Source organism: Lonchura striata, chromosome 7 (assembly GCF_046129695.1).
Source record: "Lonchura striata isolate bLonStr1 chromosome 7, bLonStr1.mat, whole genome shotgun sequence".
In the NCBI taxonomy this organism is placed as follows: Eukaryota; Metazoa; Chordata; class Aves; order Passeriformes; family Estrildidae; genus Lonchura; species Lonchura striata.
This window is the reverse complement of record NC_134609.1, coordinates 27242863-27269634: the sequence shown is the minus strand read 5'-3', so window position 1 is coordinate 27269634 and position 26772 is coordinate 27242863. Positions and strand designations below refer to the sequence as shown.

Below are 26772 nucleotides of genomic sequence, written 5' to 3'. Positions count from 1 at the left end.
AATAGTTCTGCCTTTTGGGTTGCTCAAGAGTTTAAAGCACAGTGCAGAACTACAACCTCAAATCACAACCGCCTTCTCCCTGCCACCACGTTTTAGGCATCCAAATACAAATATAATTAATGGCTTTAGGACTCAGTTAAGAGAGGCTGAATTTTGTAGGGCTGATGTTGGTAAAGGTCAAGCAAAAGCCATTCATCTATTACGAAAATATAATTTCATATTTTTCTGTGGTGGAAATGTATGCAAAGGTACAGCTCAAACTGGTGGTATTGGTGGGAATGTGGGCAGCAAATTACAAGTACTTGAAATATAAGACATACATTAAAGGTCAGAAAAAGCTGGAATTTGTGGAGTCCTTCCTGGATGCTTCCTAGATATGCACTAAAGTGCCCCGTATCTCTGGAAATGCTTGGCCTACTTTCTATTAAACAATTACAGTAAACTATGCATTTTCAAAGGTTTCAAAATTTCTGCTATTTAATTGCTGAGCATTAAGGAACAGATAGAGCATATGGCATCTGGCTCATTTCAGTTTAACACAGTACTCCTTACAGAACTGTATTTCCCCTTAAAATACATGTTTAAATGCCATTCCCCTGTGCTAGTGCATCCACAACCATCACTCACAGTAAAGCAAAAGGTCCTTTCCCCATCACAAGGACTATCAGCAGGAGAATATGGATGAAGGGCTGGCATCATTAACTGGCACAAATGCCAAGGGCTTTGGATATTTTTCTGATGAAAGCAGAAAATCCCCCAGCCTGCTTGGAGCAGCAATACTTGCTTGAGACACGTTATTCCTCTACAAGAACACACATGTCAAACAACATACTGTGTTTCCTTAGGCATTCTTCTCACCACCCTCCTCGCTGCCATATGGCACTTGCTGTTATTATGGAAACAACCAGCTTCTAAACACATAACACAGCACTGCAAACAGACATAGCAAACCCACACACGTTGTCAGTGCCTCGGTTACTTCTCTCTTTGGCCTTCAAAGTCTTTGATTCCCCCTCTGCTTTGGCTCCCCACATCCTTCAGCTCCTCCCTCTCCATGGATGCAGGCACATGTCTGTGATGGAGCTCCCCTTTGCCATTTGAGGCAGCCAGCTGAAGGACCTGCTCATCTCAGCTTGTGCCCTGGGGACTATGTTCTGCAAAACCAGGACTACACAGAATCATCACAGAATCACAGATGGCTTGGGTTGGAAGGGATCTTAAATATCCCCTTACATATCCCCTGCCATGGGCAGAGACACCTTCCACTATCACAGGTTGCTCCAAGCCTCATCCAACCCGGCCTTGAACACTTCTAGGGATGAGGCATCCACATCTCCTCTGCGCAGCCCATGCCAGGGCCTCCCCTCCCTCTGGGTACATTTGTCCTGAGCAGAAAATGCTGTATGAGGTGTTGGACTTCTGCCCTGAAGCTGGGTGAAGTGGGCAGGAGTAGCCAAAGCTGCCTCTCGTGAGAGGAAGGAGGGAACCTGCCCAGTGCTGCACCTGGCTGTACTTCAGGAACTGATTCCTGAAGCACCTCCAGGGTGGTCACTGGAAACATGGGTCAGGGATAGCTGAAATGTACTTTTAATTCAGTGTGGTCCTGCTCTGGTCTCATCTTCTGAAGCAGTTGGGAACAACACACCAGCAGCATTTCTTCGCTGGCACTGCCATTCCATTTTGGATCAGGATATCACTCAATCTATTGAGAAAACTGCAGTGTTTTGATGATTTCTTGCAAGCAAAACTGGATCAAAATCATCCTGCAAATCCTAACCTGGCCCCCAGTCAATCTAATTATCAGCATTCACCCCCTGGTGCTGGTTTGTTTGCCTGAGCTGGAGCCTTCAGCATGGAACATCATGGCACTGATAGGTGTGGTGGGAAAACCAGCGGGATCACTGGGACATGGAGCAGCCTTGGGGTGTCCTTGTGGGTGCTAGCAGCTTGTGCTGCTTGACCAAGTGGCATTTTTATGAGTAACTGCTGAAGGGATGTGCAGACACGTACAGCACAAGAGAGAGTGGATCAGAACAGCCCTCACAACATCCCAGAGGCTGGCACGAAGCCAGAGGCTCAGCAGCCCAGGTGAGCTCTCCTGGGAGGTGAGAAGGTTTAACTACATCTGCCTGGTGCTGGTTTCTTCTGCCTTGGCTAACTAACTCTTGGGAGGGTATGAATAAAACACACACCCCAAATACCAGTAGCACACGGCCTGCCTGGTGGCAGAACTCAATCCCTCCAGAAGCCCAGACCCACAGCAAGCTTCCACATGCCAAAAAATAAAGAATGAGACTGTCTGTATTCATAACAGAGTAAACCAGAAGGGGACAAACACAATAATCAGCTGGTTTGCCCCATAGTTTTTCTTGTACAATGTCATTTGATGGACAGGGATAACTGTTGTACAAAATGTGGTTAGTTTATCAAAGTTGTTATGACATGGTGACACCCAATGCAGCAGAGGATGATCTTCTACCAAAAGGGCCAGTGAGACCAGGTAAATTAATGTGCAAATTGCACATCCATAACGTCCATAACTGTGTTCTTCCTAGCACAGCAGGGAAAGAAAACAAGCAGCTAAACACTATGACATATGTGGATAAACACAAGATAAGACATGAGCGCGGACTTCCTCCTGCTCTACAGAGCTTGGCCAACATGTGAGAAGGGTGACCCATTTGAAACAAGGAAAAAGGAAATACCAGAAATAACCTCTGAAAATGCAACAGCCAGAGCAGTTCCCTGGAGCCATCCACGCCTCCGTCATGTGCATTTAACTGCTGGATATACCAACACAGACAATAAATACATGACAAAAATGCTTTCATTCCTTGTAGGTGACACAGACTATTTTCTTAGGCCCTGATCTTGCCGTTGGCCTCACTAAGTCAGCTAAAGGAATCTGCACTCAACTAATTCTTGGGATGCATGGGCCCGGTGCGGCTAAGAAAGAAAAACACGTCTCAGCTAAAGCTGGAAAAGGAGTGGATGGTTTTATTATAGCAAGAAGTGTTTTAGCAGAGTGCTGCACCCCAGAGATGGGGCTGGAGCACCCCGAGCCGTGCTCAGGAGCTGCTGCAGGATGGGGAGGGATGGGGAGGCAGGCGAGCACCGCAGCCAGGGGCTCTCCTGGGCAGGGGCTGAGCCTTGTGCCGCTCTCGTTCCGCCTGCCAGTAAAAACATCCATGGAGTTTCAAAGTTTAAAAAATAGAAGGAATGATTTCCTGAGGAAATGGAAATGTTAAACACTTGGAAGTGAAACCATATGCTTATGATGATGAAGTGTAACTAAAACAGCTCTGAGAGTGATATCTTTGGTAGTCAGACCCTCCTGCCTCAGTGCCATCCTGTTTAACACCTGCAAAGTCACCCAAAACGGGGGTGAAAAGCTGGGTGGGTCAAAGTTTTGGGAAAGCAGACACTTCTCACTGACGCCAAACTCTTTATTTAGAAACTATCACCGACAAACAACGCACACATGCAAGTGAATTCTCCATCTTCCTAACAGAGCAGCAACAGAGATTAATATAGAAAAGGTATTATATAAAATGCCATAATTAACATTCATAAGATAAATAAAGATAAATAATGTTTATTCATATTTCTACTGACTCATTTTCCCCTTTACTTCATAGCTTATGTATTGAAATACTAATTTCAGGAGCACCCAGCACAAAGAACACGCGGAAATAGTTGCACCTGCACACGTCATGCTGTCACCATTCAAAGCCTATGGCCAAATCTGTTCCCAAACAGATATTCTGGCAAGGTTCTGAAAAATATCTGAGCCTATGCCTAAGAAAAATAGTCCTACTAACAAAATTTCATACCAGTCAAAACATACCATTGATGAAGTGGAAAGCTAAACAAAAGGTAACAGAGTTGCCGATGTCAAAAATCTCAAATTTTCAATTAAAAGGGGGGGAAAATCTAATATTTTAACTAGATAAAAAACCTTCCTGTGCATTGTGAAGATTTTTTGTCCTAATTTCTCATTTGAATACCTTTCATTTTTTTGGCTGACTCAAAATATCACATTTTGGAGAGAAACAGTGGTCTGCAGAGAGACCAGGTTCTCCCTTCTCTTTCACATTTGCAATATACCTGTGGGTTTTGATGGGTTAGTGATGAACTAAAATACTGTGTGATAACTCTTGGCTGAAAATCAGTCTTTTATGATATTCAGTGTAAACTGCAGGTGTCTAAGTAAGACTGCTGTAAAAGCTGCACTTCTGCAAGTCGTTCTGAAGAGCTGCAAATCCAAGCCCTGCAATCAGCTGGTGATGCTTCCTCCTGTAGATGTCTGTGGGCAGGGATGAGCTCAGTTTAAACCTCACTTTTAAAGTCTACAAAAGCCAGGAACATCTTTTCAGCTTTTTGGTCATTTATTGGTGTGGCTAAGGATTGTATCTATGTACTATCTGTTAAGTGACATTTTATTTTCCAACATACTGGAATCCCAAGAGCAGATTTTCCGAAGGAATGCATGGAGAATTGCCAAGAAGACATGCAACATGCTGCTGCATGGGAACATTTGGACTTGACCTCTGGATCCCTGCTATCTTTGGCATTAAATCAGATGAAAAATCAGTAAGATCCAAATGTAAAGTAATTATGCTGCCTAAAAAAGCCCCCACAAAACAACAATAACAACAGAACCCTGCAAACAAACAAAACAACCTACAAACAAACATCTGGAACCTCCAAGGAGGATGTAGGAAGACTTAATTGTTCATTTCCTGCTCATGCTCAGTGATCCGAGATCAGAATTCATCCTCCCTTCCTGATTTTTCTTCTTTAAGGTAAACCAAAAGCACTCAGATGCTGTTCCAAGTCTATTATTTGTCTGCTGCTCTCTTCCTCTCACCTGCTTTGTCCCAGAATAACAAAAAGCACCCCAAATTAATGGAAGAAAGCATTTGAATGCCTCAGTCCCTACACTCAAGCTGGGCAATAGGAGCAGCAGCAGAGCCCGAGGGAGTAGCAGTCAGCTCCTAAGACTGCTGGCACACCAAAAATAAAACTTCCTTCTTCCAGGGGGCTGGGGCTTGTCAAACTGATCCCCAAAATCTGTGAGATGGACGGAAATTTCTGCTAAAGGTGTCCCAAAATTACACTCCTCCCTCCTCAGTCAAACTCAGGGAGATGCTGCTAAAAGAGATCCTACCCTGCCCAGCCCAAATAGAAAAGCACTTCTGGTTTTTTTGCCCATCTTTGCTTTTTTTTATGTAAGTTTCCTTACAGGGACACACAATGAAAAGGAGGACAAAGGCAGGAACTAAGAGCAAGATTAAAGAATATACAGCACAACTGAACTAAACAGACTTTCACAGCCCATCATACACTTTTCACTTGGAGCAATTTCCTTCTTTTTGTCAAAAAAAGGACTAAATCCTTTAAGGTTCACAGAATTATTTTGTGTCCATTCAGAGTACTAATGGAAAACAAATTGCATCTTTAAGCACTGAATAACCCCACTTTAGAGCTATATTAATATAAATACATTTTTCATTTTAAACCAGCAAGTCTAACACTGGTGCTTATAAAGATGTCTTATAATTTACTGCTGCTCTTCTCCAGCCAAAAGTGGAATTACCACTGTCTATGTATAAACTTAATAAACAGCACACACTAAACTGCCTAGTCTTTCAGACTGATGAAAGTTGCTCCTTATCAAAGGATCCTTTGTGGATGTTTTAAAAGGATTTAAATTGCTTTGATTGCATTATTAACAGTGTCTGTGTTGCTCTTGTATTTCAGAATGATCTGGAAAGCTGGAACATTAGCTCTTGCATTCTACAAAAGACTGTTTTCCATCTCTAATAAAAATACTTCAATACAAGAGATAATCCTTGTGTTCAAGAGCAAAACCCCAAGATGGGCCATATTTACACATCTGAAGACTCTTTTATTACCCTTTTGCTCTTACTCTAAATTTTCTGTGGTCTTCAGTTCTGGAGATGTCATGACCAATCAGGACTCCATGAACCTTGCTGGGAACTCAGGTACTTGCGGTGGAAAACACATCAGATTTTTCTCTTTGAGAAATTGAAAATAGGGGATCATTTCTAAAGAGGGAACAGGGCTATTGCTGCTTAAACTGCAGAGCCTGATCAAAAACCTGTACAGTAACATAGAGAGGGATCTCCTTTTCATGGTGCCTATTTGGGAATGTTGCAGGAATGGGAGGAAGCAACAGGAGGGAAGTTCCTTGTCCTTCTTGTCTGTTATTTCTGAGGTCTGGGGTTTGTTGGGTTTGGGGTTTTTTTTGGTTGTTTGGCGAGTGAGGGGTTTTTTTTTACAATGGAAACCTGTGGTTAAGATGCTGAGGACTCTCCATTTGCCCTGTCTCCAGCAATGCATTTAAAAAGTGAGGCAAGCCAGATGGTTAGAGAGCACAACACATGAATAAAAACGTCACATTTCAGTTCATTCAAAAATTCCTATAAACCGTGGCAGTAAGTCATGCTATAAAAGCCTAATACAAGCATCCAGGCTCCCGTGGGAATTCAGTTACCAGCACAGCTAATATTCTGTGCCCTGCAGACCTCAGTGGCATGCTGTATTTCTAAAATGGGGCTAATGGCACTGCCTGCCTCCGAGCAGCGTGGCCAGAAGTCCATTAAAGAGTGGGAGCCCCGAGTGCTGCTGGATGGCCCGTGGCTCCTGGTATTCACTTGCAATGCAAACCCCCAGAGAGGAAATTTAGTCCAGGGGAGCACAGCAGAGTCTTTTCATACATTAACCACTATACTGCTCCAGAACTTCACCTGGCACTTCAGAGAGATTAAAAACGACGACGCAGCCTCTGTCTCAGGGAGTGTTTGTCTTGGCAGCTCCGGAGCCCTGCAGGTGCCGAGCAGCAGCTCTGAAGCCAAAGGCTGTGATGAAGTTCTCCTGCTGGTGGCAAGAGCACACTCTCTCTAGCCATAAATATTTCATCTGCTTTCTTTATTTTTTTAATAAAACATGGAAATTGTTACGGCCTATGACAAGATAATGGCTTGATAGATTCCTTTTTCTGAACAGCAGCTTGTCTGGTCTGCAGTTCAAACCAGCATTTCATTGCTGAGGAAAGCTCTAGACCTAACATATGAAGTACTGGGGGAGAACATTTTTTTGGCCTTCATTTTTTTCCATTTGAATTTAGGATTTTCTACGAAAGACTTGGAGACCCTCATGTATGCTGTTACAGCAAGAGTTGTTCTGGCACTGACTAATTTTAATTAATTAAAAATAAGAATGCAATCAAGCTTACTTGAGACAATGGAATTACCCCAAACTGGTTTTAAGTCCTGCCAACTTAATTTTCTCTGCTTGTCAGCTGTCTTTTTTGAAACAAACAAAATTTAATCTCCTGATCATCGAACATCTAATGTAATTATTCAGATGCAGACAGTGTTTGCTTTGTATGACTTCCCTTATTTCCACTCTTTTCATGGCATTAGGCTACAGGGATAAAATCCACACATCACAGCAGCATTACACTGGAGATGGAATGAGTCCAGTTGGACAGATATGGAAAATATGCCTGGAGAATATTGGAACAAACTTGCAGTTAAATACACTTTAGTGATACATATGGATCTTCTCATTTGTTTTTTGAAAACAGCTGCATTGAAGCTTTGCTCATGGAATTCTATTTGAAAGTCAAATCCTACAAGCAGTTGCATAAATATGTTTGCACGAGTACTTGAACCAGAACGCATTTGTGGCTTTGTTGATTTTGGACAAAGATTTTGACAGGAGGGATAACAACCCACTCACCCTTTTTGTAGCAGCAGCAGGAGGAGGATCAAACAAGATCCTGTGAGCTCAATATAATCACTGCACAGGAAAACAGTGGGGTCCAGAGCCTGGGGAGGGACCCTCAGCTCTCACAGGGGAGACATTTGGTCATCCAGCCTCGTGCCAGGAGCACAGTCAGATGGCAAATTGAAAATGCTCTGCCCTGAGAACAGGCTGTTTGCCAGTGGAAGACAAATTCTCATCCTAACAAAATCTGAGCTGAATTATTCCAGCCCTCCCCCAACACTTCTGGTATCTTCCAAAAGTTACTCGCTCAGGCAACTGCATCCCTTCCATATGGGTCACTGAGCAAGCCCTGTGCTCAAAAGCAGGGACTGCAGGATCAATGTTCAGCTGAAGAAGGTGGAGTTTGCCATTAATGCTTGTGCCTCTCAGAGAAGAAAAAATACCTCTGTGAATTATGGGGTGCAGGCAAAGACAACAAATAATTGCTGCCAATAATGAAGACATTTGTTAAACCTGCTGAAACCACAGAGTATTCTGAGTTGGAAGGGACCCAACCATCGAGTCCAGCTTCTAAGTGAATGGCCCATATGGGGATGGAACCCCCAATCTTGGTGTTATCAGCACCATGTTCTGACCAACTGAGATGGAAAGAATGACTCCCATCAATTCCAGTAGCTCTTTGATCAAGCCTACCTTAGTTTTCCCACCTTTCCTCTGTCAAGCACAATTTACATGAAGAAACCACTCGATCTGTCTCTCACTTCCACAGTCAGCACCAGCAGGACAGTGGAAATGCGTGCACCAGGATTAATCATCAGGAAATCTGGACTGTGAATGTGCAATGGGAATATTTTAAAGTCTTTTTTTTTTTTAACTTAAATTATTAGGTACCATGTTCTTTAACATATCCTTTCTTTTACATTTGGCTGCCAGTTAAAATAACAGTGCATAGAAAGGGAACAAAAAGCAAAAAAGAGCAGGGAGACAGAATGACTGGCTGACAGACAGATGGGCAGGTGTGTTACACTTCTAGTCAAAAAATTACCATTACTAGTAGTAAGCTGCTTTCCATTCCCATAAATTACCCTTGAAAAGCACACGGCCCTGGATCAGTGCCTTTGGTGAGGTTTCCCAAGCACAGTGTTTGAACAGTTGCCTCTGTGGCCAGTCACAAAGGTATTCAGGGCAGGGTGGACTTCCAGCTTCTTCACATTGATCACAAAAGATGCCCCACCAACATTTCCCAGCACTTTTATGTGGTACTTGTGCAGCCCCAGGGGAAGGGCTGCCCACACCAAAACCCTGACCACCACCCTGGCTAGAAAAAGAGTTGGCCTTTATCTTCTTAAATCGCTTTCAACAATGACTCTGCGGCAAGGCCAGAGAAGTGGGGAAAAAAAAAAATCCCTCAAAGAAATATGAAAGCTCACCTCAAAAACGCCCCACGAAATCTGGGGAACAAACACTTAGTTGTTCTCATTTTGTTCTGCCTTGGATGGGAATGACAGAAATGGACGATTTGTTCTCAAAGACTGTAGCTACTGAGATTTTTTTTTTTTTTTTTTTGGGACTTTTATGCCCAGTCTGAAAGTTTTAAACTGAAATACCAAACTTATTTTCTGTCTAGTGCTGTTATTTAGACTCCTGCCTGGTGACATTCTGGGTAACACATGCTGAAAGAAAATTTCAGTAGAAATTGCAATTTGAATGTTTAATGTTATGAAATCTACAGAACTGTTGCTGTTGTACATAGCACAAAATAAACATCTCGATTCCAGGAAACGAATGCAGACATCTTGTGAATCACTTTCTTAAGGCAAAAAGACTTCTGCAAAACTACTCTTTGACTTCAAAAGCAGCCCAGGTAGAAAGCAAATCAGCTTTCTTTTTTCAAGATGAAACTTTTACCAGGTCAGTAGTGGCAGAGTGCACAGAGCCACCAGCACAGTCACTCTGTGAGTGCATATTTAATCAGCACACGTTACTGACAGGCACATAATAAAACCATTCACAGGATTACTTATTCTGCATGCTGTTCAATAGTCATTGCAAGTCCTAAGCATCCCAGCCTTTTATTAGTGAATCCTTTAGCAGAATAGTAGATGCTATTAGTTGTTACTTCATTGCTAAATTTTCTTGGGTATTTTTCTTTCCATTTTTTCTCCTGACGTTTCAAAACCCCAAGCTTCGAGTACAACAAAACCCCACACTGGTAAAACTCCACTTATTTTATAAGTGTTTGTCAATCCCAACCTTTAAAAAAATTGCACAATAAGCACAACCTAAGTAATCAGAGACAATAATATACTGAAAAACATAATCAATCCTCAACGATTTTTAAGGGGTACCACTGACCTGTGACAACACTGCTAAATTACCACTTAACTGGATCTTTTGCTCTACTACAAGTGGCTCATTTGTAATAATACAGACACTGACTTTGCCTTGGTTTATATTGACAGGCTGATTTGACTGCCTGCTGAGAGACAGCCCCCTCTGAGTGGGTGTGAAGGAGCTGAGCTGCTGAGTAAAATTGATAGGAGGAGTGGAAAGGAGGTTTTAAAGTCATTTAGAAACTCCAAATGTACTGAAAGTAACTTGTGCAAGAGGGAGATTGCCAGTGGTAAGCATTTTTTTCCTCCTTTTTGACAGAAGTCTGCAGTACCAGGGATCCCTTCATACCAAATTACTGGATGGATGCAGAGGGTGTGGCAGCTTGTGTCCAGACACAGAAACCATGAACAGTCTTACTTAGGTCTACAAAAAAAGAAAAACCAATTTTAGAGAGAACTTGCACTTCAATCTTATGAAAACTGGAATTGTCATGGGGAAAATATGTGAAAACTTTTGCCGTTTTAGAGGTTATTCTAGTATTTGAATTTTTTCAGTTTATCTCTTTTTTTTTTCTGGTCATTTCTTGGTCTATTTTTACATTGTCATATGAAAAACATCTTGCCCTTATGAAGTGTTTTTTCCCCGTTCTGTTTCCTAAATTTCAACATACAAATATCCAGCAACACAAAATAATGGTGTTCAGATCTGCAAAACAAGAAGCCCAGACTATCACCTCCAAGGTTACTGAAAATATTTCAGTGAACAGAAGGCAAAATTAATAGGAGTTTCAAATAATATTGCTGGCCTCATAAGAAGTGAGAGGATATTTAGATGCTGAAAATATATTTTGACATTTTACTTCTCACTTGGAAGAGGATATTTCAATATGCTGGATCTGAAGAAATAAATGAATAACTGAGATCCTAATGCTTGCCTTCTTCAGCATCCTTCCAGCCAGGTGCTGACCCACCAAGAAATTGCTTTGCTCAAATATATCAGCTGGGTACACTGAAATCTAATCTGGTTCTCTCATAAAATTTTATACCAGAGTGACACATGGCAAGGAGTAACTCTGGCATGGTAAAGCAGCCTCACAACTACAGAAGAAATCCATACCCAAGTTATTCTGGCCAAGAACATATGAGGAGTGAGGTGGATGAAGTCAGAAATAAGAACCGTGCAACTGCTCACGCTGCCTTTTCTCAGTTGGGTGACACCACCTTCCCTCTGTGTGATGCATCACCTCTGAGCCCATAAATGTGAAGGGATGCTCAGACATGGGGGAAAGAACCACTTTTATGGGGCAGCCACTTAGATTTAGGTTGCCCCCTCAATTCTACCAAGCAGAGTAGCCACTTGTGCTTGAACTTTCATGCTGACCTCCAGAATGGGAAGGGCAGATGCTGTATATGGCTTTTTGATGCACAGATTTTTGGAGCAAGCTGTGGCTTCACCAGCAATATTCTGTGTCCCATGTGCACGGATAGACTGCTCCTGTCACCTCATCAGTCAGTGCAACAGTTGCTGGGAGTTCTCTAAAAATGGAATTCAGTGTGTAATTATCGCTTTAGAGATGGGTAGGTTCTCCTGTGAGAGTGGGATATGGGAACACTCAGCACAGTGCACGAGGCTGGAAGAGAACCATCAGCTAAGGCTTAACAGCTCTGCTCCCAGCACTGAGGTGCACTGTCTTCTGGGTCCTCAGCCCAGGAGCTCCACAGAAGACAGGGATTTCCTCTTCAGCAGACATAGAAAATGTACTTCTCTGAAAGAAAAAGGGGGGAAAAGATGGAAAAGAAGAGCCACATGGCTGATCTGAAAGGGAAGCATGCTTGCATTGACACTGAAACATTAGAGACATTGTTCAAGTGCAGTTCATCCTTGAGAAAATATTATCCTCTTCTCGATGCCAAGGTTGGTGAAAGTATGGGCTACTTGCCATGGAAGTGCTGGGTATTTAGGCTAGACCTGACATGGGGCTTATTTACTCTCTGCGCCCAACGTTTCAGACACACTCAAGTGTAGTGTTCATGTCTTGGCAGGAACTTCTCATTCATGCATTTTCTCCTGGTCCCCTTTGAGGAGTCTTCCTCCTCCGACATTGCAGTGGTTAAAATTTCATTGCTTGCTGAGAAAACCAACACTGATTAATTTCATCCTACTTGCATGGAAGAGGTAAAGTATGCAGGTCTCCAGCCAGGGACAAGGAAATCCCTGCTGCTTACATGCCACATTGAATAAGCAGCCCATGGTTGAGGCCATTGGACTTCAACAGTCTTCATTCCACCCGCAGGAAAGAAGCAATTATCCATAGCAGCATGGGGAGCAAACAGGAAGTAATGCAACACATTCACTTTTGATTACAGAATATATTTTTTTATAAGACATAATATTCCACAAGGAAGAATTCAGCTGCAGCGTTACGTCGACGCACCCCAAACTATTAGAGGAACGTGACTGAGGTTGCAAAGCTAAGCCTCAAAAGCTAGGAAAAACCTAAATTAAAGTTGCTGGTGCAGCCTGAATGCCACTGCTCACTGTGTGTGCATTCTGGTACAGTCTTTAATTACATCACTGCAAACTGCTTTTCCCACAGGGCCTTCGCCCCACTCAGCGCTCAGGACGGACAGTGTTTAATAATGAGCAGCTATTCAGTGTTTGCTCCTCTCCTCTGGTTCAGTGTGTGGCCCTGGACTGTATTTACTGCACACCAGTCAGGCCTGCTCTCATTCATTTCCCCATGGATCTTTCTCTGACATTCTCCAATGCAGCCTTTAAATAGCTCAGGTGCATTCATGGATCTATTTGCACCCCACCTTTGGGAGACAGTGACTCCAATTTTGCAGATGGGGAACTGAAACATATGAAGATTAAGGTAAAAGGTGTCCACTGATCGGTGCTACTTGATTTTCTGTGTATTTAACTTTAAATGCTGTTTTCTCTGTCCAAAGCCAACCTTCCATTTGCTTCAGTTGGACACGTTTGTAACCAAGACCCAAAAATCTCAAGGCAACTACTCAGAAAATGGAAAAAGCACAATTAGAGGCCAACTGTGAAAAACTAATTTTAAGTGACTTGCCTGTCATCACATAAGATCTATCCTTGTCCAGTTCCTTAGTATGCTATTCAATTGCTTTGGCTATGAGACCATTTCCTTTGATGTTGCAAATCCCCATTTAAATTTATCACACACCTTTTACCTCATGCAGTAAATGAGTCAGCCATTCTGTGCTCCTTTATTAGACAGCCCACTTCCAGCCCCAGACTAGCTCAGGCTTTTGAACTGGCTGCATTAGAGCTCCTGGGGAAGAATATTAATTATTTGATATATATACTGAAAGATGAATTTAAGCTGCATAGGCAGCCTTAATTCAAAATTTATTTTAGGTGCTCATTGTTTTAACACATATTTTTGCATGCTTAATTTCCTAAGCTTTTAAGGAACTGAAGAAAAACTGAAGAAAAAAATCCTGCTGTGGACCAGGGAAGAAAATCTTGCTCATTTGGAAGAGTTTACACAAAAGGCTGGGAACTTTCGACTTGGCAACTTGAAGAATGTTCTTTTAACACAGCTTTTCTTGAGCTCTTTCCTAAGCTTTCTTTGAAACAAAAAACTCCATCATGTTGCCACTCACAGTGGTACCCGTACCAGCTGAGCTGACACAGGGGTGTCAGTGTATCTGCCTGTGCTGCTGGGAGCTGGGAAAGAAGCTGTAAATTGTGTGGGCTGATCATCCTGGGCTCTGTGGACTCTGTGGACCATAACTCCCCTGTTTTTTCTTTCACCTTCCCTTCCCAATTTTGCCATTTTCTCCAGCAGTACTGCTCCTCCATTCTACTTCTTCTAAGATGATTTCCTCCACTTCTACACTCAACCTCAATTTCTTTAGACAGTGGGTCCCAACTTCTTCCCCCATCTGATCCCAGCACTTGTCCTACACTGACAGGGTGCAGTAGTACAGGTGGGATATGGATTTACTGCAACTCTGCAACAGCTCTCCACATGTCACCCTTTGGGAGACATCTGCAAGACTCTGAGTCTCAGTCTGAAGTGGATGCTTTCTTTCACTGCAGGGAAAAGGGAAAAGCATGGAGAGATCCTCAAGATGGGATCCTGCCCTGAAATCCCTAAATGGCCTCTTCCATTTTTGACTGAGAGGATGAACAGCATCACTGAGTTGCTGCAAAATACTTAAATTTTTACTGTTAAACTTTCTCAGCTCCCTCAGCAATGCGCAATGCAACTAACATCCTTTGAAACGGCAACAGATCTCATACTTAGCCTGGATATTTAAGGAATATCTATAATGATGTTAATTCACCAGTGCTCATTCCCCTCACCAGACTGATGATACTTCTTTGTCTTTCTGATCAATCTTGGCTTCCACCTTCTGTTAGTTTTAATTCAAAAAATCAAAATGAAGGAAAAAAAAAGAAAAAAAAGAAAAAATGTAGTACAGAAAATATCCAGCATGGAAAATTTCAGTCAACATAACTCTGGCAAGATCTTAATCTTATAATGTCCAATATTAGACAAATTCAATAATGGATGGTGCTACCCAGCCCGCCAGTAACAGCAACCATTACTCAGAAGGTTTGGCTTTGGGAGAAGTGTTGTTATTATTTATCATGTGTTACAGGGCCAGTTCTGTCCTGCCTGCTGGTGTTTGGGAACCTTGACTTGGGAGCCTCACTGGATGCTGACTGCAAAACTCTCAGAGGATGCTATCTTTGAGGGTCATATGGGAACCAAAACACAAGCAGCTTATTTTCCGAGAGTTTTAGCCTATGAAGATAAACATAAAACAGCAGAAGATGAGGAAAAATAAGAGTGACTGTATAAGACTCATGCACCATTTTGTATAATTTTATGATTTGCAATAATTAAGCATCTCTCTCAGTTTATCTGGGATTAATATTACCTTACTTTCCTTGAATTCTATTCAGTTCTTACATTATACATATTCCACATGAGCACTCTCTTCTCCCAATACTTCTGGCACAAATCTGAGCTTCTTTGGTAAGGACTCATAAGGTTATGAATGTCTGGACAGCCTGAGTAATGAAAGGCCATTTGGGGCCGAACCATTGACCACAGCTTTAACTTGCCAGGAAGCATAAAACATAAAATGTAAATTAGGTACTAATAACCCATTTTTCTTCTAAATCCTTGGTACAGATGCGCAGCATGAAGTACAGATTATGTTTTGAGAGAGATTTTGGAATAATTTGCAGTTAAAAATATTGCATGGGACCTTGTGTTGTGGCCTCGGAAGAGACTGAATTGTGAGTTGTTACTGCTGCCCTTGAACCCACTTCAGTCGATGGAAAGTTTCATTGGCACCTGGATTTGTTGCTTTGGGTAGCTGCCTAGCTACCAGCAAAACCCAGCACATAATACTGTCATCAGGGAAAGTGGAATGTGCAGTCCAGCAAGCAAGACATGCATGGAAAAGTACATTTCTCCCAGCATGTTTTGCAATCTCCAAGCTGTTCCCTCCCCATCTTCCTTTCCACTGATCTCATCTGTGGCGATGAAGTCAAGAAGAAACCTTAGGAAGCAGCACTTGCAGGGCAAGATCATTTTACTGCCTGTGCATGACCATCATCATCCTTCACACAGCTTTGACCCTCTGGATGGGGCCAACCCCATGTGAAAAAACAGATGCACAGCTCAGGGTTCCTCAGTCAAGAGATCTGAGGGCAGATTGAGGTTGGCTGGGCATGTTCAGCTCCCACGTGAATTTGCCATTGTTGTTGTCTTGGATTCTGCCAGCAACTGTGTGCATGAAACTGTGGGGTGATGGAGCTACACATTATGCAAGCCACAGCACAACATTTCTGTCGTTCTGCTTTCAGAACACATTCAAAGACATGTCCTTCATGTGTGAATTCCAGCCTCCAGCTACTTTATGGAAGAAGGCTGGAGCTGTCAGTCCCCCCTCAGAAGGCGTTTCTCTTGTTCTGTTCATTGCAGCCCAGCTCTGAGGAAATGACCAGCTTTTATCTTTTTCATCTCAGCCCAGGAGTATCTAAAAATATAACCCGTGGAACTCGCTTCTTGAATTAATTATGCTTCAGGTAAAAATAAAATAAATGTACTTGGCCTTAATGAGATCTGCAACTGATTCTCCATCTCATGGCACACATCCTTTTTAAGCAAAACCTGGATTCTTGTTATGTTTCAGTAGGTCAGTACGCCTGATATGGCTGAGTCAAGCCACTGCTGTACAGCTCAACAATTTGCACCATTCTTTGCACCTAGAAAACGAGATAATTCAATCAAATCTTTTAAAAATTAAATAAATACCTGGATTTTGGCATCTGAAGAGGGGAAACCTGTGGCTATGCCTCTGATGCAAGACTTAAAGAGAAGATAGGAGAAGATCTCTAATGTATCTCTGCAGAATTGTCTTGCTGGAATAGGTATCTTCTCCCAGAGAAGCAATGCAGGGGAAAGCAAACTTGTATCTCCTCATTCTCTCTTCATGGTAATAATTTGTAGCATTATTACTAATAAAGATTATTTTACTGTGCTAATGGCTAATCATGGCGCAGGAGCAAGAACATATGGAGGGGAGCATGGTGCTAGGCACTGAATAAACACAGAGAAACAGGGCAGTCTTACCCAGATGAGTGGAAAGGTTTAGATAATACAAATAAATATTCATTGCTTTTGGACGCCTGTCAGAGACACCTTCCAAGTCTTCTCAGGTTCGACCGCTACTATTGATGTAGAGAAAGAGAATCATGACTTAAACAGGGAAAGGAGGAGACTCCTAAAAACACGTATCCTGACAAAACAGAAGCAGACTAAACAAGCCTCTTGAAGAAATATGCATTTGAGAAACTACCCTGATTTAAAAGATCTGGATTTTTATCCTTTCTCCACCGCCTGGACCTGTGGTGCAGCAGCACGCTGCAGATACATCATGTGATAACTCAGGGACACTAACACGGTAGGAAAAGCAACAATACAGCAAGAGCAAGAAAATAAACCTTGAGATTACAAAGAAAAAAAAAAAAAAAACAAGAAAAAGAATCCACAAGGTCTGGTCTAGTGCACACTATCATTATTGATGTGAATCATGGCTTTGTGATCCTCAGAGGAGGGATGATGTGCCTCTCCATAAATCAGGGTATATACATTACTAGCAAAGAACAAGCACCACAGTTTGCTTTCACATAATGATCCAGCAATGGCATTTAATTGAGCAGAATATAAACACCCAGGCTGGAAATTAGCCAGGACACTACATTTAACATCCTACTCTAAATAAGAAATTCCATATAGGCTGCAGTCTCCAAGCAGAGAAGAGACAAGCTAAAGTAAAAGATCTCCTCTGATAATCCCTCTCACAACAAACTACACAGACCAGAATTTATAGCCCTGGGCAGCATCAAGAGTTGAGTCGACCCTGGCTGCAGCTGCCAAATGTGGTGGAGCACTTGGAGAACGTTTGCTGTGGATGACAGCAAGCCTCTTTTGTCTTGGAGTGTCCCAGCTAAGTCCCCCGGGGGACAAACCAAACAACCATCTGCAAGAGGTCTCTCTTCCAGCCTGTCCCGTTGGCCTGCTTCCCTTGACTGATCACTGTGCTCTCAAATGAACTCACTCATAAATGTGACGACAGCCTCCCCATTTTTTGGATGTCGGACTTTAAGCGAAAGGAAATCAGGGTGTTTGGAAAGTTGTCACCTAATCCTCTGCCAAGGACCAGAATTTTATTTCTTCATTTTTTAGGAGTGGCCAAACCACTTTTGAATCACACAGTCAATATGGTGAGCATGGCTGACTTGCCTTACTTTCCCCAGAACCAGCCTACACTGTTCAATGACAACGGCTTGTGCAAATACTTGGCAGGAAGGCAGCAAAAATATGACAGAAAGAAGATGTAAAATTTCCAGCACAATTAAGAAAACTGGTTGTGGTTACTCTCATCAATTGAGACTAATTAGATCAGTAAGAGTGGCCAGACCTGGCTGTAGTGTGGAATAATCTGCTTGCATCTCTCACAGATGGTATTTCCACTGAACAGACCCAAGACAACGCTCCCTTTGCCTTAGGTGTCTGTGTTGACCATCCTGATTTCATCCATCCTGTCACCTGGTGCTGCCCTTGGCACAGCCTCACTGAAAGTACTGTAGCACATTATTCAGATAATTCCCCTCTTCATCCATCATTGTGAAAAGTTCTTACAAATGTTGCAAGATAGTCCAGGAATTCATACCAAGTCCCTTGATTTCAATGGGAACTGTTGTCCTGTGGAGATCTCCAAATCAGATAATTTATATAATTGAAATCATCTGCTTCTCTTTTTTTTCCAATTCAGCATTCTTGTGAGACAACATTTTAATTTGTTATCTTCCTAAGTTTTTTATCAGATCTTCCTGTATTCTTCACTCCAGCCTTCACATAATTTTCTGATTAAATAACTGAAAACACCTGGTACAGACCATGTCTTTCAGCATGTACTCAGAGGAGCCCGATGACTGTGAAAAGCTCAGTAAGCAAGGCCAGAGCTTTAAAATTTCCATGTGGGTATTCACATTTCAGTTGGAATATACTTGGGTTCAACAACAACAAAAAATTAGGGAAGGTAAGAAAGCACTGATTAACAAGCTCTGTTACAGCCCACAGTCAAGGCAGAGACCACCTTTTACTTGTGTCTGGAATCACATCACATCTCACAGCTGTACATCAGTCCAGCTATATGGCATTGACTTAATTTCTGGATCCCACAAACCTCGCTGTCCATGAGTAGTTGGTTGTTAAGTCCTGGGTAAGAACAGAAATTTCAAAAAACTACAGTAGGTCATTAATAATAAGAACAAATGCCTGAGACAATGCCTTAAAACAACTTTTCTCTAAAATTAATAGGAGCATAAATTTCACTTGCTGCAAATTAGAGACCAGGAGGTCCAAGCACGATTCATTTTCTAAGCATTCTATTTTAAAGTAGCATAGATCAACACCATGAAATGACAGTGCATGTACATTTTAAAATAACAAATGCCTGCTAGGCTGTGCCAGCTGCAAAGGGCAGCAGCATGAAACACCCTGGCACGTTCCTCTTCAGGCTGGGAGAAGCCTCTTAGAAATATTAGTTGCTCCTGCTACTTTTTCACAAGCCTGTGCTGCCACTCTTTTCACTGCCACTCACTGCTCCCATGCCCACTGCATTAACCACATGCAATCACACCTGTAATTCATGGGCTGCTTGGCAAGGGCTCTGGGCAAGCAGCTTCTGTTAACTCAGTCAAAAGATCACAAGAACTTCCACCAGCCCAAAACCAGAATGCCTGTTGTGGTGCTGGTTTTGCTTTTCTTCATTTGATCTTGCTTTTTTATGGTGGCAATGATGCTTTCCTACTCATCTCATGCTGCCTGAGACATTAGCTTTTGTATTCATTTTTGTATTTTGCATTCACTTTTCCTTGCCTTGAATTACAGCACAGTCTTTCACCATGGCCATAGATCTGCTCTCAGATGCTTAACCCTGATCTGTTTGAATCCAGGGCTGAATACAACACAGAGTCCACATTCTTTGTTCTGGCTGCTAACCTCCTCCAGGCCACAGAGAACTATCTGCCCACAGCAGTTCCCTCAGATAGGTCAGCTATATTTATTGCAGCACACTGACCACATGGCCTTCCCCTTCTTCAACAACAGAAGCTGCAGAGCAATGCCAAGCCCTGATTCTCTGACCCCAAGGATTTCCATGGGAGATCCACACCATCCCTAGCTTTTTTCCACATGCAGAGCTCTGACAGGACATCACATCTGGATATCACTGGATGCACTCTTGGGCAGCTGAGTGACAGGCCAATCCAATAAGATGCAGAGACATTAACTGAAGCTTTCAAGCCTGAGATGAGGAATAAAACTGATTTACTAAAACACAATGAAAAATTCAGCACTTACGAGAAGCCAGATTGAAGGCGGCTGTTCTGTCACTCAGGTTCAGGGCTGGGTTGAATTTAGCAGGTGCTTTTCTCCTCATGAGGAAACTGTGGATTTGACACTTGACTATGGACCTCTCTGCAGTGACTCTGCCTCTGCTGGCTTCCCACGTGCCATCTCCCCTTTCAGATGGCTGAGAGCTGCAGGATGCTTCGCAATGGATTTTTCCTGCTGGCTGCCCTGCTCAACCCTGCACTGCACAGGGTTCCCATGGCTGTCATCAGCTGGGAGCTGAGTTCCAGCCTGAGTGGAAAATCCCACACCCTAACATCCTAAATAGCAGACATCTGCTGTCCCCGTGCCCCGGGCCGTGTCACTGCAGTGGCTTGGAGAGCTCGAGGTCGCTCGGCAGTGTGGGCTGGAGCTCTGCAAACACTCCTGGTGCAAGGGTTGTCTCCTCTGCACTGTGCTTCCCCATTTTAGCTTAACAGCCTGGATTTCATGACCCCTCCCTAGGTCACCCTGTAGGGTCCATCTGCTTTCCCAGGCTCTGAAGGGGAGGAGAAATTTGGGGAATTGTAAGGATGCTGTAGAAAAGGCTTTGTTGTGGCATGGCAGGAAGAGTTGTGCCTAGGGATGTTGGCTTGGTGGGTAGAAATTGCAGTGATATTGAGTAAATCTGCCCAGAAAGCAGAATGGGGAACTGTTACTGAGCTGAAGAAGCAGACACTTACTGACTTTCTGGGACAGGAAAAAAAGGATTTTTACAACCTGAAAAGTAACACTGTCCTGATTAAGGCTTAAAGTCTATAAATAAACAAGGAGGATAGGAGGACACATAGAACTTACGGTCCTAAGAAGATGGAGGGATGGGGAAGTCCATTATGGGATTGTTCCAAGAGCCTACTTAAAATATTCAATCTGATCCCTCTGCCTTCTAGCTCCTCAAAAGAAATCACCTCTTACATCATGCCATTCAAAATGAATTATGATTTCTATTTTTCATGTTTCCTGCTATATTCTTATTAAACTATTACATTGCATGCAGGAAAGAATCCAGCACAAGCAACTCATTGCATGCTAGGAATGGTTTTCTTCAGATGGCTTTAATGCTGAAGACAAAGGTCAGCAATTTACCCCAAACAAAGCACTGGAATTTAATCTTTCCTCTGCTTGGGAGCAGCATGATTCCACAGCCTTCACTGTGTTCTTCAAATACATTCCTACTGGAAAGCAGGGCTTTAAAAAACCTTTTATAAAGCTGGTTTTTTTTTTTGTTTTTTTTTTTTTTTTTTTCCCTGAGAGACTTGAAGCCATGAATACTGTATTAGGGAGCTGCCAAGTTATCTGCAGAGGACCTCTACCACTTTACCTCTTCCAGAGATTCTTGTTTAATTAACGCATTCCACAAGCTGTAGGACTCCTCACAGCTGAGGAGTTCATCTGATCCCTGCTGGAGGATGAGAGCACGGACAGTTCACATCAAATCCTGCAGACCCCTGATCTGCTTTTGGCATGCCAGCTGCATAGCCTGGAAATGCATCTCAGAGCCTGGAAATGCATCCCAGAGCAATGCATGAAACCAGTGAAGTGCGCTCTGGAATGGGGAAGGAAGGGGAAGACAGCTGGAAATGTGCATTATTTAAAATGCTGTGGGATGAGAAACAGATGCTGCCATGGCATTTGTGGAGTTGAAAGCCACCCAACTCACGCTGCCAGTTGGCAAGCTAGCCTGGTATCAAACCCACAGCTATGCAAAACCCACCACCACAGCTGGCACCCAGGCTGGCAGAGCCGGCCAAGGGCCAGTGATCACCATCACTGGAATATTCCCTGTCCTGCCATTGTACCTCCACCTCGCACCAGAGCACAGACAGGGAAGTCAGACTGCATCTGCCTGGTAGATACACACAATATCTTCCTTTCAAGGGCTGTCTATGCATCACCAGAACATAAATTTGCTTAAATTAAAGGCAGGAAGAAAAGCAAAGGGGTGTGTTTGCTCTCTAATTTGTCTTGATGACCCACATCTCACAGGCAGAGCCTCCAGCTGAACTCCCAGTGCCTTCTCTCTCTGAGGCAGTCAGAGGAAAGGTTTTCTGATCCCTTCCCAATGCATGCTGTAAGTGGGTGAGTTGGCAGCAAGATGAGATTCCCTTCCTTATTGCTGCCTACCAAAAAGGGAAACCCTGGAAAACTGCCAGATCTGAGGACTTGTTAGGGAAATACGAGTTTGTTGATGGGAGGCAAAAAACAGATGAGGCAGAATTCCACATAATTCTGCCAGCTAAAGCATTGTTTTGACTTGCATCAGTAGAAGGAAGCTATCAGCTAATTTACACAAAGAATAAAGGCTTTTGGGGAGACATGATTTAGCATCATCAGCCTCCAGCAACGAGTGAGACAGAAGGCTAAAATCATAGAATCATAGAATAGTTTGGGTTGGAAGGGATCTTTGAAGGTCATCAAGTCCGATCCCCTACAATGAACATGGGAGTTTAGGAAAAAATTATAATCTGTCCTTGGGGATGGAGAAGGACAAGTTTTCTCATATGATATGAACAAGGAGAAAATAAAGGAATATCCTACCTATGCTAAGAGTTACAGTGAGCACTAATGGAGCACTCTGTAGATTTCAGTCTATAGGTGCTTTACTAGGAATTGGCTGTGGGTGATGGTTGTGTTCCACTTAGCTCAACGGTGCTGTTGGGAACAAAATCCTATCCCTTTTTTTTTGAACGGAGATGGCAGGTCTCCATCAGAGCTCCTTCAGGATTTGGAACAGAGGCCAGCGAGTGCCAGAAAACTTGCAAAAACCACACAGGCTACAGGGTGGATCCGTGTCTTCCCTGTCTCTGCGCTGTAATCCCAGTCTGTGCTGGTGCACAGAGCCCTTTGCAGAGCACAGTGGGAGTAACCACAACCTTGTGTGACCTTTGCATTGGCAGCTCCTCTGCCGAGTTTGAAACTTCACGTTGCCTCCTGTCACTCCTTAAGATCTCACCTAAAGAAGCTGATTTTTAACTCAAAACAAAGGTCTCTGCACCCTGAGGAGACTTTGATGTAGATTCTAAAAAATACATTTGTCCCAGTCACAGGACTTGGGGCTGTCCATGGCAAAGAACGGGGAGAAAAGGCTGTAATTCTCCCTCGCAGCTCTGACCACTGATTCACAGTCATACTGGCACAGACAGTACTGACATAGACAATATTTTTAGAAGTTGGTTGGGTTTTATTTCCCTGTAGAAGATAATGAGGCTATAGTACCCCATGGACACCCACAGTCTCCTGGGCAGGGATTAAAGCAGTCTGAGAAGGAAAGAGTTTCTACCTTGGAGGAAGAAATTCTCCATGGAGCTAATGACAGTCATGAGGTCCACTCCCAGCATTGGGGCTGCTTAAAAGCTGCTCTTTTCATGCTGGCTCTTCACAGGCAGAACAAGCCTTGGGAATACTCCCACTGATGACACAAAGGGGATGTAACTTTATTTACCTACAGCTTTTCCCCCCAGCTCACCCACTCTCCATTCTGCATCCTCCTCAGGCACAGACCTGGGCACACAGAGGCGCCCAGCAGCCAACAGTGCTGTTGTTCCCTCCCCAAGGACAGGTTTGTTCCCTCCCATGTGGGGCCCACCCTGTCACCAGCACAGAGGTCTTTTCCGAAGATTTCCCACCTAGTTACTCGTGATCAGGCTTAGCAGGTTCAGCTGAAGAGATCTGAAAAGGAAATCTGAAAAGGATCTTGCTTGAAGAGACAGGGCTGCCAGCTGGCTTTGGCTTGCTGGAGAGAGCTGATCAGCATAAACATGTCAAACTTTGCTACATTAAATCAAATATTCCCTGTTACAACTAAGTTCCCTACCATGTGTTTCTCTCTTTTGCATTATAGAGTCAGTATTGGACCTTTAAGGGTGTCCCTTTGTCCCTTTTAGACCTCTCTTGAAGCTCGGTGTGCTGAAGTCACTGTTCATGAAACAAACTATACCCACACCAAAAGGTCAAATGCGACAAACCCGGTGCTCAAGTGCTGAATGTTGTTTGTTTGGACTGATCAGAATAGTTCTGAAGTGACTTACACCAAATTCTTCCTGTGCTCAAAACCATGTTTCTCCATAAGCCATGTTTACAAATGCCAAAAATATTTTGGACCAGGAGTTATGAAAGCCTGAAAGCACTTACTTATAGAGAGCTGTTTCAACATTGCAAATACTTGTATGTAGTTGAGCCAGGTCCTGCTGCTCATGAGAACAGCCTTCACCAATCTGTCAACACTGACCTAACTTGTCCAAGAGAGAGCTCAGAAAATCAATGTGACGTGGAGAGACCTTCAAAGTGCCACTGTACAAATACAAAGCTGGTGCAGGGCTGGAGGATGGTGAAATCTGGCAGGTACAAAGAAGTTTGTAACAATTTCCAAAGATTATATTTTTGTGGGTCATTTAATACTACAAAGACTCCCCATTTTTTGAAATTAATAATTCTTCTGGAAAGGTAAAACCCTTCACACTTTTCTTAATATACTAAATTGAATTGTAACTTAAATATCTTGGTCCATAACATACTTTTAAGGACTACAAGAGTTCAGAATATTTTTTAAATCATTTTTCATTGGCTTTAACAATGCCAGGACAACAGGGGGTTCTTCAACAATCAGTCTACCATCCTACCCAAAATTGGGAGTTTATTTCATAGTATTCTGCTCTATAATTTAATTTCCTTTCCCTAAATTGGACTTTCACTCATCCTTTCCATTAGTTCAGCTAAGGGACAGCAGTTGAAGGCAAGAGAGTATTTTATTTTACTTGTCTTAGAATTCCCTGGAATCAGTTTAGCATGGTTAAAATGCAATTAATAAGTAAATAACAATACTGGCACAAGCAGAAGCTCTGTTCAGAAATGGCCTCCTAGTTCCTGCTTTGATCCTGCTGAGTGGAGGTTCTATTTTAATAGCATTATGTATCAGAATTCATGGGCGTACCCTGATTTCTGACCTACAGAGCACAGAGAAATATTTCAAATTATCACCTTCAAGTGTTTTCAAAGCAGCACAGAGTGATTACCTGAAAAATAAATGGAATCTCTCAATGATTTCAGGGACTCAGCCAAACCACTGAAAAATCAGGCTTGTAACATTCCACATGTGAATTCCCTCATGCTGTTTTGAAATCAGAATTAAAAGATAGGTGTGGGACTATCTTAAAAACATTCAACTTCTTTTTTCCTTGACAACTGGAAGCCATGAGTGCATGGACAACAAGGGGCCATATTTCAACTAAGGAACCTTCCCTGGTGCATGACTGTTCCCAGAAAACTCTAAAACAAAGCCACAATCCTAGAGGCTGCTGTAGTAACCAGAAGAAGCCAAGTCAAAGTTACACTTCCTCTACCAGCTACTCCAAATGAGTTCTTTTCCTCAAGAAGCACTAACTTGGCTAATCCCATCCCTCCCTGAAAGCATGAGTGTATCCCCAAAGGTGAGGATTTCAGGCTGCTCACTTCACAGCATCCCCACAAAGTAGGTCTGGTAGATCTTTTCTCTCCCTTTTCCCTCCCTGCAGTTCCCTCCTTCCATTATAAAGGGGCTCCTGCACAGTTTAATTTAAAGAAAACTTTCTCTCTGACCCCAGCAGAGCTGAGCAGAGCTTTGTCCTGCCACCACCTTCCCATCACTACCAGGAGCCGGGCCACAAGAGAGTCCTGCAGGGATAAGAGCAAAGTTTTACCATAAATGCAGCCCTACCTCTCATTCCCCATACCCAGCAAATGCTGAATTGGTTTTAAAATAAATTTCCTTAACAACCAAGTATTACTATTTAACAGGACCCGTGAGCACTTCTATAGCATTTTACAAATCACTGCATAAGTATTAATTAGACATAATGACTCATATTACCTAATGAGATAATGAAAAACCCTGCAGCTCACAATATCTACTTCTATTTTCAGCAAGAGATGAAATAGATCTTGTAAAAGGATATTCTCTTCTAATTCCCTTCCTGCATATCCCTGCAATAATGTTGGAAAGTAATTCAAAGTGTGCAAGTCTTGGTATTTTTTTCCTTCTCAGTTTGGAAAGGCTAATACAGTCTTTGCCACAAAACACAAATGCAGAAGGTCAGTGATAATATTTGTTCCTTAGGAGGTTTTCTATTGAAGGATGACTGGTGGGGTCTCACTTTTTGGTAAGGAGATGTGGATTTGCTGCCCGTTCTTTATGGAGAATAGCAACATCTTTCTTGCTTTCTTTCTGGGATGCCCCTGCCAAGGTAATACTCAATGGATTAAGTCTTGTGAAATAAATTCTGTAAATAGAACGTGAACTGAGATCATTTCAACTCATTTCCCCTGTGTCCCCTTCCCGTCCTGGAAGCTGTCAAGCACAAGCAGCCTGCAAGCAGCCTGTTCTCCCAGTGTTAGTCTTGAGTCTCACTAGATGCATAAAACAGCTTGTTTTTCACATATTTTCTGTGATGGCATTAAAAAAAAATTACAAGGGGGGGATAAAACCCCAATCCTTCTCAATTCCACTCATAGCTATAAACTGGATACAGCTAATCTTGCAAGGGCACCAAACATTGCTCTGTTTGTGCACATTTGATCACAAGAAACCTATGTTTATGATGGAATTACACTTGAATCCAAAGGATTTTAAAGAAAGGAACTGAACCAACTGTGGGTTTGTAAACAAACACTATGGTTTTGACGTCAGCCATATAATTTCATGCACTGGAACTGTTTCTATCATGTGGCCAGTTCCTGCCTCTGAAGAGTAT

At 42.8% G+C, this 26772-nt stretch overlaps 1 protein-coding gene across 1 annotated transcript in view; it reads right to left on the bottom strand.

Annotated features, from left to right (window-relative positions):
• GRK5 (G protein-coupled receptor kinase 5) overlaps window positions 1-26772 on the bottom strand; it is a 147383-nt gene that overhangs the window by 52271 nt on the left and 68340 nt on the right. The gene's annotated exons all lie outside the window — the stretch shown is intronic.